Source organism: Brienomyrus brachyistius, chromosome 14, assembly GCF_023856365.1.
Source record: "Brienomyrus brachyistius isolate T26 chromosome 14, BBRACH_0.4, whole genome shotgun sequence".
In the NCBI taxonomy this organism is placed as follows: domain Eukaryota; kingdom Metazoa; phylum Chordata; class Actinopteri; order Osteoglossiformes; family Mormyridae; genus Brienomyrus; species Brienomyrus brachyistius.
Genome location: NC_064546.1, coordinates 5,290,832 through 5,304,305, shown reverse-complemented (window position 1 = coordinate 5,304,305; position 13,474 = coordinate 5,290,832). Strand labels below are relative to the sequence as shown.

At 43.2% G+C, this 13,474-nt stretch overlaps 1 long non-coding RNA gene across 1 annotated transcript; it reads right to left on the bottom strand.

The window, feature by feature from the left end:
- Positions 1–8,033: 8,033 nt before the first annotated feature.
- On the bottom strand, positions 8,034–13,264 carry LOC125707214 (uncharacterized). The gene is made up of 4 exons (XR_007382249.1): positions 13,231–13,264; positions 12,937–13,005; positions 11,330–11,434; positions 8,034–8,210 (listed from the first exon to the last, which is right to left on the bottom strand). It is a non-coding gene; the product is annotated as an uncharacterized LOC125707214 (long non-coding RNA).
- Between the last annotated feature and the right edge of the window lie 210 nt (positions 13,265–13,474).

Here is a 13,474-nt window from a genome sequence, read left to right as displayed (position 1 = left end):
CTAGGCCCCCAGAATCAAATCAAGGACTGATGATAACAGGGGTAAAGGGTATCGGTTCTTGTAGATATCATGAAAGGAAAGCTTTTAAAAGTAATAGGATGAAGTGTTTGTTTTAATCTGTGCCTTTGTGCGAACACAGCAAAGAGAGAGAATAATGTTTTATTTTAATAATAATGAGTTTTTTATATTTTGAGGGGGGATGGGGTTTAAATATACAGGAGATAGTAGGGATAGGAATCATTTCATGCTGCTTCTTGGAAGCAACACACTGAACTCATCACTGCGGGTAGTGGTGTCTGTGGGCAGTGGTGTCTTAATGGTTAGAAATGCGCACTTGCAATTGAAAGATTGCTGGTTTGAATCCCTGACCAGCAAGGCACCACTGAGGTACCCTGACCAAGGTACCGCCCCCAAGCACTGCTCCCCTTGCACTGAATTAGCTGCCCCCTGCTATGTCACAATGTCACATACTGTATGGGTCAAATGCAGAGGACACATTTCATTCTTGTGCACTGTGTGCTGTGGTGTGTCAACCCTGATCACCAGTGGAGGTTTGGAACAAACTTTTTATCTTGTGAATGTGAAACGTTGTGCAGGTATTTGATGGATCATATTACTGCTTCACAGAACATATATGAAGGAACATCTACACCTGATTTCTTTTTCAGACAAATTGCCCCAAAAATGAGGCAGCAGCACTGTGTGGTAGCAAATAAAGGAAATCGCATCTGTGGAAGACACTTGGTTTGTGAACACGGTATCTCTAAAAGTACTTAACAGATCTTTGCAGACATATTAGATGGATGAGAAACTAAAAGGATTTAAATTTTGAGACTGATCACTCTAAATTTGAAGCAGAATAGTAGCATGATAAAGCATAAACTATTTAACACATCTTTTTATTTCAGCTTTTGCAGAGATGTTGTAATGGTAATCTGGACCTGATCAAATTTTGAGACAAATTGCACGAAAATTGAAGCAGTGCTGCATAATGATAGCCAAGAGAAGGGCAGCCTCAGACACTTGATCTTGTCAGCATGATACCTTAAAAGTTATTTGTCCAATCTTTTCTAAAGTTTGCAGACACATTGCACTGTGAAGATCTGGATGTGTTCAACTTTTGAGACAAGTCACACAGAACACTTAGTGAAAACTAGGGAGTTATAAGAGGTTTAAGCCTGAGAAGAGGATAACTCTTTGTTATTATTACTTTATTTATTCAATCTGATCTTTGATGGATTTTATTACCACTTCACAACACAATATATGGATGAAAATCTACTTGGACCACTTTTGGTATTGAAGTACTGACCACTGCATAAGTGGAATACATCACAACGGCCACTGTTTTGGAGATGCTCTGACCCAGTTATCTAGTTGTCACAATTTGGCCCTTGTCAAAAGTCGCTCAAATCCTTACACTTGCCCATTTTTCCTGCTTCCAACACATCAGCATCAAGAACTGACTGTTCATTTACCAAATATACTGTACAATGCCTCTTTGAGAGGTACCATTGTAAGGGTGTAAAATCACCCCTCAGTGATTTTAATATTATGGCTGATCAGTATATTTAAGTCATACACACACACACATTCATACATACCAAAGTAAATCTATTGTATAAATATTTATGTTTTGCTAGATTGAATGACATTCCTGTGTTGTGTCATTCATGAATGGATTGGGGCACAATACACGAAATCTTGAAGAACCAAGGTACGTCCTTTAAAACGGCAAAGTGGATCACTCCGCACAATCAGCAACAACAAAGGCAACTATCCGAAGAATTCAATGCAACTGAACCGGAGATGTTGTTGTTGGTCTAAGTGCTGTTGTGTGGGCGGACATGAACCCCTTGGTTTGCTGAGTTAAGCAAGAAAAGATATGACAGAGACCTGCTGCCATAAAAACATGAAGGACAACACCCTGGACTGTTCAGATCGACTCCCTCCTGCTCTAAATCTTTGCACTTCACCTGGTGGACGTCAGAATTTTTTTTCCCTGATAAATTCAACCTTTTTATTTCTTGCATCACCTGCATAAGTTTTATCTCATATTAAAACACAACAATAAAAATTATGATTTTTATGTAATTGTTAGGAATGGCTGAAAGGCCAGAGGCTTCAGGAACCAGAGAAGGCCATGTAGTTCCAAAAGGTGCAAAAATGTATTATCCTTTCTCACAAGAGGGCACAAATACAAAGTATTAACAACAACAAAAAAAATCACCCAAAAACAGGCTATATCCCGGCAGCCCCTGGATTCATAACAACTTCCCCCTTTAGCACCTTCTGCGGGGTTTATATAGATTCCAACCCCTCCCCTTGGGACAATTAATCTAACAATTATCTTCCTCAATACAATACATACAAGACCACAATTTTATTCAGATTTATTCATAATACCAACAAGGACTAAAATATCAGTTTTATTGTAATGTGTAAAAATTCTCCCCCCCCACTTGGTTTTACCCAACAAATTGTGAACACCCTTCCCCTCCCAAATCACACAATTGCAATGGTACAATCCATGAACAATCCTGATCCGAATCCATATTTCAGCGATGCTACTTTAAAGTGGAAGGGAAATACCTAAATGTCACTCATAAGATATCCGCATCATCACCATCACTATGCTTAACTTTATAAAATGTTGGCCAATTAATATTAACATAACAATATTGTCAGGATCCAATCCGTGACAGTAATACAGGTGATTTTTTTGAGAAGGATGAAATCAAGGACAACATTGATTTTATAAAACAGTGGGAGACATTGCAACATTTGAAGAAATGTGGTGCTAACGAGGAGCAGTGTGCCAAGTGGCTGATAAATGTATGTTTGTTAAGCAGTTTTTATGATGGTTCAATGAACACAGTGCACTTTACTGTGTTCTCATTTCATTTTAATTTGTTTTTTATCATTTTTAATGTATTTTTTTATAACCACAGAGAACATTTTTAAAATTTTAAATTTCTCTCTCTCTCACCTGCAGCCTCACTTCAGCTCTCTCAGTATTACATTCTCTAGCTTCTATATGACTCTGAACTCCAGTATTCAGTAATAGGGATTTCTTAAAATGTAATTAAATTTTATTCCATTTATTTTCATGACAGACCAATATATAAACATGGACAAAGCCGGATGAGAGTGGAGGTTTGGAACAAAAGCCCCATAGACTGGACCGGTAGGAGAAAAGCACACTTGGGATATAAGTTCACCCCGATGCTCCTGGGCATCCTAGCCTTACTGCATTAACTGGATATTCAGATGCCAGCAGGCAGGTAGGTGATGCCATCTGACCTGGATCAATGTGATCTGCTGTAGCTCTCCATTAGCTTGTCTTAGGAAAAGCTTGACCTCAAGATGAGGCTCATCGACTTTGACCCCGGGGCATTAGAAAATGTACTTCCAGCTCTGCGCTTTAGCTCTAAATTTGGCTAATTTTCCCACCCCCACTCCCAAAAGCAGGCACCTGCTCACTTCTTTCTCTAGGGCTGTTCTCATTCCAGTTTCTGTCCCATGCTCATTAACACTTGCTTCTTTCTTTTCAGCTGGCATATCTTAGGGCACCTAAGGGGTCTTTATGTACCTCTTGCACATAACTTGGTGCTAACTTGCTATTCTTGTCCTGTTCCCATTTGCTTTATTTATGCCCACAGCAGAATGGTAAACAGAACAAATATTAACCTTGAATTACACTGTCAACTAAGATAAAATCATATTGTAATTTATACAACTGTCAGGATGCCAGAAATAGCATTTTTTGTTTTATTGAAGTTTCTAAATATTCTTTATTGAATTGTGGTATGTATGTATTTTTATATATAGTAAGATAAAATGGATGACATTATGAAACAAAAAACCCGATTAAAAATAAAGTTTTAGTTTTACCTAATTTTAGTGGTGCAGTAAACTTCAGAGAAAGAAATAATTGGAGTTTACAAATAAGATACACAATCCAGTACAGGGTTGTGGGGGTGGCAAGGCTTGGAAAAATCCTGAACAGTATGCCAGTTCATCACCGTGCAGGCCACACACACACACGCACACACAAAACGCACAATTAATCACAAAATGCTGGCAATTTAGAGTCACCAGCATTAGATATAAAAATAACAGTCACATTTCAGCACACTCCGAGACACCTGCAGCACGGCCACGGCACAGATGTATTTCCTACAGTAGGTCAGTCTTCTAGAGATTTACAGATATGGATAAAAGTCTGAGAGATTTCAGTTAAGCAGCTGGGTATTGTCATGACCTGCTCGTCCAGTCCTCTCATGTGCCACGCCCTCTCATTAACCTTGTGTGAAACCCTGATTGTTACCAGCTGTTCCATGTTTCCTGCCTTCAGTGTTGTGTGTTTAGTCCACGTTCAAGTCTGTTTCCCCAGTCCTGACTTTGAAGTTTCTTGTATGGAAGTACTGTCTGTTGTTTATACCTCTCTGTCTACTCAATAAAGTCCTCTTTCCCCGATCCTGCGTCTCTCTCGCCTGCTTCCATGGTCTGTACCTTGCACAACAAGGTATAATTATATAAAATTGGGATATCAGGTGAGGTTTGTATGATTTAATGATTATAAACTGTACATCTGCTGATGCCTCATTCTGGACACTTCATCAGTGATGTTCCTGGGATCATCGGGTGTTTCTGGTCTTTCAACATCATACACCTTCCCCCAGGGGTGTTGCTAGAGATTTTGGGCCCCATGAAGGCATATCATATTGGGCCCCACAGTCTAGACCAATCCAATTACTTTCCAAATTTTCTAGGTCCCCTGTCACTCAGGGGCCCTTGGGATCGGCCTAACTTTCCCCCACCTTTCAGTGCCCCTGCCCTCCCCCAGGTGACCCCACTGGGGCTGATAAGACCCCAGCGTGTTTCCAGACAGCTACTTGCTAACTGTTTTGTTCATATTGTAATTGTCTAATTTTATAAAATTGCATTGTTCATATCTGCCTGTTTTAGGCAGAATAGCCTCAGGTGTTTAGTGGCTTCCACTGTGACTATGGAAAGAAAATCATTCACCTGGTGTTCACAAGAAAAGTGACTACACGGTTAGTGTCTGTTCATTTCTCTCCATGCCAATGGATAATATCCAATGCATAATATGCAAGCCTGTTACATGTAGTAATCATTAAAAATAGAAATGAATGAATGAAAATTAAATTATATATCTTAATGTGATTAAAAGTGAAAATTAAAATGATGATTGATGGACATTGGGTGCAGGACGCAAAGCGAGGCTTCACAGCCATGCAAATATCGACACAGAAAATATTCTGCAATGCAGAAAGCAGGGTTTGGCTGATATTTGAATTTGCATTATGGATTATTGCCACAATATTTCGTTCAGATGTTTTTATAACACGTACATTTCTATGTCGCGGGGCAGAGATACCAGGCAAAATACAATGTAAGGCAGCTCTAGCACATGAAAAGCCATTTTGGTGTGTGTTCACAACTCATAGCACAAATGCAAGAACTACTGAAAACCCCATTAAAGCATTCTTTTCAGCTGTTATTTTCCTCTGTTGAAACAGGAGCAGGATATGTTGCCCAAATAAACAGCGCACTGGCAGTGCTCATTAATAATAATTGATACTTGATCCCTGAGGGTAAATTCTTTCTCTCTGTAGGTGAGAGCAAGTTGGCAGCAAAGGGTAGCCCCCTGTTGTAGCACCCAGGAAGCTGGGAGTTAAGGGCCTTGCTCAAGGGCTCACAAGTGTGCCAAGGCTGGGCTTGAACTAGCAACCATCTGATCACAGACAGAGAGGCGTAGCCCACTGAGCCACACTGTCAGTGTCTGTCTGACCATACCCTTCGTCTCTTCCCTTTTCTGGCCAACAGGTGTCACTGGTCATCCCACCTTTCTCATCCCTGTTTCATGTCCTTCAGCACCAGTGGTTCTCCCTAATTCCTGGACTGCCATGTAGCTCAACGGGCTGAGCGCAGAAACAATGACCCTCTGGTCCAGCAGAAAGTGTTGTCAAATAGGACAGTCTGGCCTATGGTTAATTTCCTATTTGCATCACCAACCGTTCCCAACCTTAGCTTGGAGTTACGAAGCACCACTTCTGTTGCCTGCGCATTCACTTTGCTGCTGTGCAAAACTGTTGGGAGTTACCATCGGTGTCACGCTCACTACAAGAGCTGGGTGAGAGAGCGGGTGTTGGCTCGGGCAAGCAACGAGCAGGAAGCAGGCAATCAGGCAAAAGACGGGTAAACGGAGATTTAATGATCAAAATAACTAGACACAGCTGGGTACAATCGGGGAAGAACACGTGGGTAATCAGGGGGGCGTGGTACACACGAAGAGCGGACGAGCTGGGCATGACAGAACCCCCCCCCAAAGGCGCGCTTCACCGGGCGCGCCTGGGAGGAGGCGACGGATGGGACGAGACTGGGGACCTAGGACCTGAAAGACAAGAAAGCCATCAACTCTGGACAGGAAACAAGACCGAAGAACAAAACAGAGCCAGGGACAAGACGAAGAACAAGACCCGACAAAGAACGGGAAAAGCGGAGAGACAGACAAGAAAGGGAGAAACAGAGGGAACAGGTGGCACAAAAGGAGCAGGAGGGAGTACCGGGGAAGGAGACGAGGGAGCTGGAGGGGACCTGGGCGAAGGCAAGGAGTGCCCAAGCGAGGGGAACCGCAGGCGACGGAGGGGCCGCGTCCGGGGAGCCCGCAGGCGACCGATGAGGAGTCAGAGGAGGGATCGAGGCCGGTCGACGAGGCCTCGGAGGGGGACCCGTAGGCGACAGCCGACCCGGGGGGCCAGGACCCCACGCCGACCAAGCCCCAACGCAAGCGATGGAGGGTGAGCCAGGGGGCAGGGCAGGCGGGACCCCAGCCCTGCGTCTGTGTCCTCTCCCCTTCTTGGACACAGACATTGGGGTCCCAGGCTGGGGTCTTTCTCGCCGGGGCGAGGGACGAGGAGTCACTAAGAAGGTCCCCGAGGGGTCCCATTCCAGCTCCTCTACCTCCATGGAGGGAGGAGCGGTGGTCGGACTGTCCGGGACCTCCTCGGGGACTAGGGCAGGAAAGACTGGAGCTGGGTCAGGGACAGGAGTGGAGCCAGGAACAAGAGCCCCAGGGGGCACAGTCATTTGAGGCGGAAGGAGCGCCTCGGTCGTGAGCGCGGGAGCTGCTGCAGGCACAGGGAGCGCCTCGGGCGTGGGCGCGGGAGCTGCTGCAGGCACAGGTAGCGCCTGCTCGGGAACAGCAGGCAGCGAAGGCGGCTGCGCAGGCAGTGAAAGCGGCTGCACGGGTGCTGGACCCGCAGGCAGCGAAGGCGGCTGCACGGGCGCTGGACCCGCAGGCAGCGAAGGCGGCTGCACGGGCGCTGGATCCACAGGCAGGGGCGGCTGCACGGGCGCTGGACCCGCAGGCAGGGGCGGCTACACGGGCGCTGGACCCGCAGGCAGGGGCGGCTGCGTGGGATGCGCAGGCGGCTGTGCGGGATGCGCAGGCGGCAGGAACGGAGGGAGCTCCTCTGGCGTGTTCTCCGGATGGGGGAAGCTGCCCTGGGAGGCAGCTTAGCAGCGCTGGGATCTTCCAGGGTGATCGGGATACACTCCCGATCATCACCAGGAAGAGAAGTGGGGACAAAGGTGCACGCCCCCAGGGCGATCGTCAGGGCGATCGCCGGTCTCCTCTTCCTCCTCCGGCGCACAATGGTGGCGGGAGGCGGCGCTATGTCCGCAAAGACGGACAGCGAGAGGATAGTCCCCAGTTCGCTGGGAGCGACGTATCACTCTCTCCGGAGCTCGGCCACCCGCCTGAAGTTATCGCGCACCTCCTTCGCTAGGTGCGCGTCTTCCTCCAGATTTAGCTGATCCAGGATATCCCAGCTCCGGCTTACAAGGTTCCATGCTGGGGAATCCTCCCGGATGCCGGGCTGGGAAATCCAAAAAAGCACCTGGTCGACGTAACTGCTGTATTCCTCCTCAGTTACGGAAGGTGCCTTGTTTCGTGGGTCTGTCATTCTGTCACGCTCGCTACAAGAGCTGGGTGAGAGAGCGGGTGTTGGCTCGGGCAAGCAACGAGTAGGAAGCAGGCAATCAGGCAAAAGACGGGTAAACGGAGATTTAATGATCATTTGCAGGCAGGTTGGCTCTTAAACTTCTCCTGTGAATAGTCCAGGGTTGCTGCGGTGCCACTGTACAGCCTGGTGGAGGTCATTCAGGATGTTCAGCTCCTCCTTTGACAGAGAAAAATACCTGAGCATGAAAACAATTGTTTGATATTTCACAAAGGAAAGTAAACTTTGCTGAATCACAGTAGGCAGTTCTAGACAGGGGCGCTGTAAAGGGGGGGGTAAACGATGATGATTCTCGGGGCCCATGACTGAGAGGGGGCCCAGAGAAGCCCCCAATAAACTGTGTTGGGGGCCCTGTCAAGATTCTTTTCATGGGGCCCAAAATCCTTAGCAGCGCCCCTGGTTCTAGAGGTAACACGACAAATACATTAAACCACCTTAATTAGAAAGAAAGACCCAACACAACTTTGTTTAATATTTGAAATAAAGTTTAACTAAGGATTTCATTATCATTTTGAAAAATGTCAACACTTTAAGTGTCCTTAATGCAATACTGTGTTTTAAATGATGCTCATAGGTAAGTCCTTAGGCTTGTTCAAGTCTGGGTATTCTTGAAACTGGGAAGAAAAGTCGCAATTCAGATTATGAATCACGATTGTGTGTTAGGAGGATTGCGGTATGATTTGTTTGAGAAAATGCCCAACCCGTAATTTGTAGCATAAAATTTTTGTCTGATTTTTTTTGCTGGTTATTTTATATTACAGTTTACTTGTGTAATAAAATGTTCTGTTAAATACAGGGCAAGAGCTTCAGAGATGAGAGAAAATGATAAAATTAACCAAAAATGAGCAAAAACACACATATAAGTGATTATTTATTTGTGTGGGTTACATGCAGTAAAGCTATACTGTAAGATTAAAAACACTTTATGTAGTTTTGTGTTCTTTTCTTCTTTTTTTAAAAATCACCAACTCAGAGCAGCAAATCACATACTTTTTAATAAACCTAAAAAGTGATGGTAATTAAAATGCTTTACATGAGTTTATATATATTAATTTAATGTAATAGTTTAACTTGTGGTATACAGATTATTCATGTCCAAAAAAAATACTACTTGTGGGTTTCAGGCTGGCCATCTGTTGGTTATTTATTTTTGTTTTATCCGTAGTTCCATTGTTTATCCCTGTGTTTAATTTGTCTTATGGTTCCCTGCCCCTGCCTTGGTTATTCTCTGTTGTGCTTGTTTCTTGATTTTTCTCCAAGGCTAGTATTTCCTGTGCTTGCTTAGTTTCAGGTCTTGTAAGCTCCTTAGTTCTGTGTTCATTAATGTTTCTTCACTTGTCTTGTTGCCCTGTGCCCTTGTTGATTGGTCACTTTTGAGGATTCACACCTGCTTTTTCTTACTCCTCGTTATCATTGTATTTAAGTGCCTGCCTTTCTTCCTTTTCCCTGTTGGTCATTGTGTAAGATGTTGCTCTGTGCTGCCCTGCCTGGTTTCCTTTGTAGCTTTGGTCATAGTTTTTTTGTAGTGTTTTCCCCTCTATGGTTCTGACCCCTCCTGGTCCTGTTATTTTTGTGATTTGTTTTCAGTGTATGTTTCAGTTTCGCTAATGAAGTCCTGTTGTTTCTCAGAGCCGCAAGTGGATTGTAACATCCTTTTCCCCACTTGCACCATACCCTACATCCATAACAGTAGGTATGTTAAACAAGTATTTTTTTCATTGCACCATGAATTTAAAAAGCTCCCTAAAAATGTAGGCCATCAAAATTGTGGTTTAATGATCACACTCTTAACCTATAATACGGAAAATATGAACATACTAATATTTTCCCGAAGAATGGCACAGTGCATACTAGCACTGGTGCCTCACACCTCCAGGGCTGTGGGGTTGAATACCCTTATGGGGACCACTTTCCATAAGGGAAAACTCAATTTAATAGAAATCTGTGACTGTAATGAATAAACTAAAAATGCAAGGGCTCTTGTATTTTGCTTGGTTACTTATGATTGAGAGGTCCCCATAAAGATATGTTTATCTGGTGTGTGTGTGTTCGTTGTCCCCATATCATGTGGTTTTCTCCAAGCTACTCTGGTTTTCTTCTGCAGTCCAAAGACATGCAGTTTAGCTGAATGGCATCATTCATATACCTATAGTGTATGACTGGGTGCATGTATCTCCCCTACAATGGCCTGGCCGTGTCATACAGAGTTAGGGTTGGGACAGAGCCATGTGCCCTGTGCTGCTTAGGATAGGCTGCAAGCCCACAGAGACCCTGATCAGAATAGGCTGATGGAGGATGGGTTTTGACAGAACATAATAAATTTACAAATGAGAGGAGGCCATTTGGTCCATCAAGCTCGTTTGGGGAGAATTTAACTAATAGCTCAAAGTTGTTAATCTTATCTAGCTCTGTTCTTAAAGGACCCTGAGGTTTCAGCTTGCGCTACACTAACAGGAAGACTATTCCATACTCTAACTATGTGTGTAAAGAAGTGCGTTCTCAGATCCAATTTAAAATGTTCTCCCACTAATTTCCACCTACAGCCACGAGTTCTTGTATTTAAATTAATATTGAAATAGCCATTTGGCTGCACAGCATCCAGACCTATTAGAATCTTATATACCTGGATCATGTCCCCCCTTAGTTTCCTTTGCTCAAGGCTGAACAGATTCAGCTCAGCTAACCTCTTCTCATAAGACATTCCTCTAAAACAACAAAACATTCTCGTAGCCCTACGTTGAACCTTTTCCAAAGCAGCAATGTCCTTCTTAAGGTATGGTAACCAAAATTGCACACAATATTCTAGGTAGGGTCTTACCAAGGAATTGAATAATCGTAGCATCACCTCCCTTGACTTAAACTCCACACACCTAGAGATGTAACCCAACATCCTATTGGCCTTTTTTATTGCTTCCCCACACTGGTGAGAGTGGGACATGGAAGCATCAACATACACACACAGGTCTTTCTTATAATCAGCTACCTTTATTTCAGTGGAACCCATAAAATATCTGTACTTTTTATTTCTTTTTATTATTACCTTACATTTATCTGTTAAATTTCATCTGCCAGGTATCAGCCCAGTAGCTAATTAAATCAAGATCCCGTTGTAGCCTCTGTGCTGCTAGTTTAGTATCTGCTACACCACTTAGCTTGGTGTCATCTGCAAATTTAACCAGTTTATTATATGTATTGGTGTCAATATCATTAATATAAATTAGGCACCATAGTCAATTGTCGCACATATCATTTTTAAAGGTGAATGCGTACTTGCGTACCAGTTATGTCCATCCCTGTTTATAACTGTCCAACAGCAACTTGACTGATAGCGTAGGAGTAGTTTACTGTGATTGGTTTTTCTCCTGTGATGATCACAATATGGCCTGTCACATATTAGAAAAGAAAACACATCAAGATCTTCAAAGCTATGCTTCAAGGTAATGAGTAACAAGAACTTTCACAGAAATGTAATGAAATTCATCCATCGATGCATCCATTTTCCAAACCATTTAACCTTCTGGGTCACGGGAGTCTGGAGCCTATCCCGGAAACTATGGGCACGAGGCAGGGAACAACCCAGGACTGGGGGCCGGCCCATCAGAGGGCGGTCGTGAAATCAAAAGTATATTTGTCTTTCAAATGTAGTGGAGACAAAAGAAAAAAAAGAGGAGAGCAAAGTTTTCAAAAAATTACTCGATACTCGATAACTTGCATACAGTAAGTACAGTATTCTACAGTAAGTACAGTTTCTTACTGTGCACCCTTGATATTCATGTTGGTCTTATGTCATTTGAAACAAAATTAACATTTCCTATAAAAGACGATGCTGAATCACCGGAAAATGTCAAATAGCGTAATCAAAAAATAATGAGAAACATATACTCTAGGTTGATAAAATATATATACAAGTGCACTCAAAAATAATTACTTCATTTTAAAATATCCCATGAAAGGTCTTATTAGGATTATCTAAAATTTAAGTTTTTCGTTTCTGCAATATTGAGTGGGTCACAGTGAAAACACCTTTTTTTCTAAATTCTTTGACAAATTATGTAAAAATTGTTCAAAAAGCATGTTAATTGGTTTTTATCATTCAACAGTAATTTCCCTATGTATTTTCATATCTTTATGAAAATGACACAAACCAGGTACAACACCTGACCATGTTGCTTCTACAGTCAGAGACCATTGCTGGTTGAAGAAATTGACAATGAAAATCGAGCATGAAATTCAAAGGTTTCCCCCCACAGTCCAAAAACATGCTGAGGCTAATTGGACTTTACTAAATTGCCCGTAGGTGTGCATGTGTGAGTGAATGGTGTGTGAGTGTGCCCTGCGATGGGCTGGCCCCCCATCCTGGGTTGTTCCCTGCCTCGTGCCCATTGCATCTGGGATAGGCTCCAGACTCCCGTGACCCAGTAGGATAAGCGGTTTGGAAAATGGATGGATGGATTTTCATAATGATTAATTGTCAATGTTTTCCTGAGGTCATATCATTCGACATGTAAACCTAAGCTTACCTGACCATACCCTAAAAATGTCAAGCTACCTAATATTTTAAAGCAGGGATGCCCAATACAGTATGTCGATCGCGACCGACCAATAGATTGCAAAGGTAGTGCAGGTAGATCGCACAACATTCAAAAAAATGTTTTAGATGTCAGCCTCTATCATCTGTCAACCCCTTTGGCATTCGCCCCTTGATTGACGTTACAGGTGGCCAGTCCACTTTTTCTTAATTTATATATGAGCACATACACATATATTGTATAAGCATGTATTTAGTATTTTTTTATGTAGGTAGATCTTTTTCACCTGCTCAATTTAAAAGTAGCTCCCAAGCCAGAAAAGTGTGGGCAGCCCTGTTTTAAAGAGAGTTACTAACCTTAGCATGCAGCAGTGACAGCCGTCAGGGATCCGTCTCTATGAGATTATTTCCTATCACATGGTTTTGCTGCACAATAAGAACAAAATGAAAAGAGAGAAATATGAACTTTATCAGGCTGGGTTGTGAAAACATCATGAAACAAAGTGGTGCAGATCGGGCGCTGTTGTAAAATATGCTGTAAAGTGTAATGCTGTGCATGCGCAGACATGTGAGGTACAAATCAGGCATGCATACTGTAGATATTTCACAAAGCTATATATGCAGTTATATGTAAACTTCATTGGGTCTTACCGTTTGAGGAATTCTGCTTAAGATTAAATTCCCAGTGCAACCATAATCCATATGAAAAAGTTATTAAAAGTATACCAGCAGGCGTAGGCATGAGGCCGCAGGCTCGAGTGGGGAAGAGATCATGAGGCAGACAGCAAAGTTGTTGCGCAAACCTTTAAAAGGGCAGCGGTAAAACAACAAGTGAGAAACAGTTGCAGAGTTGCATAGCCTTTAAGGAGACAGAAGTGGATACAGGCGATAGAGA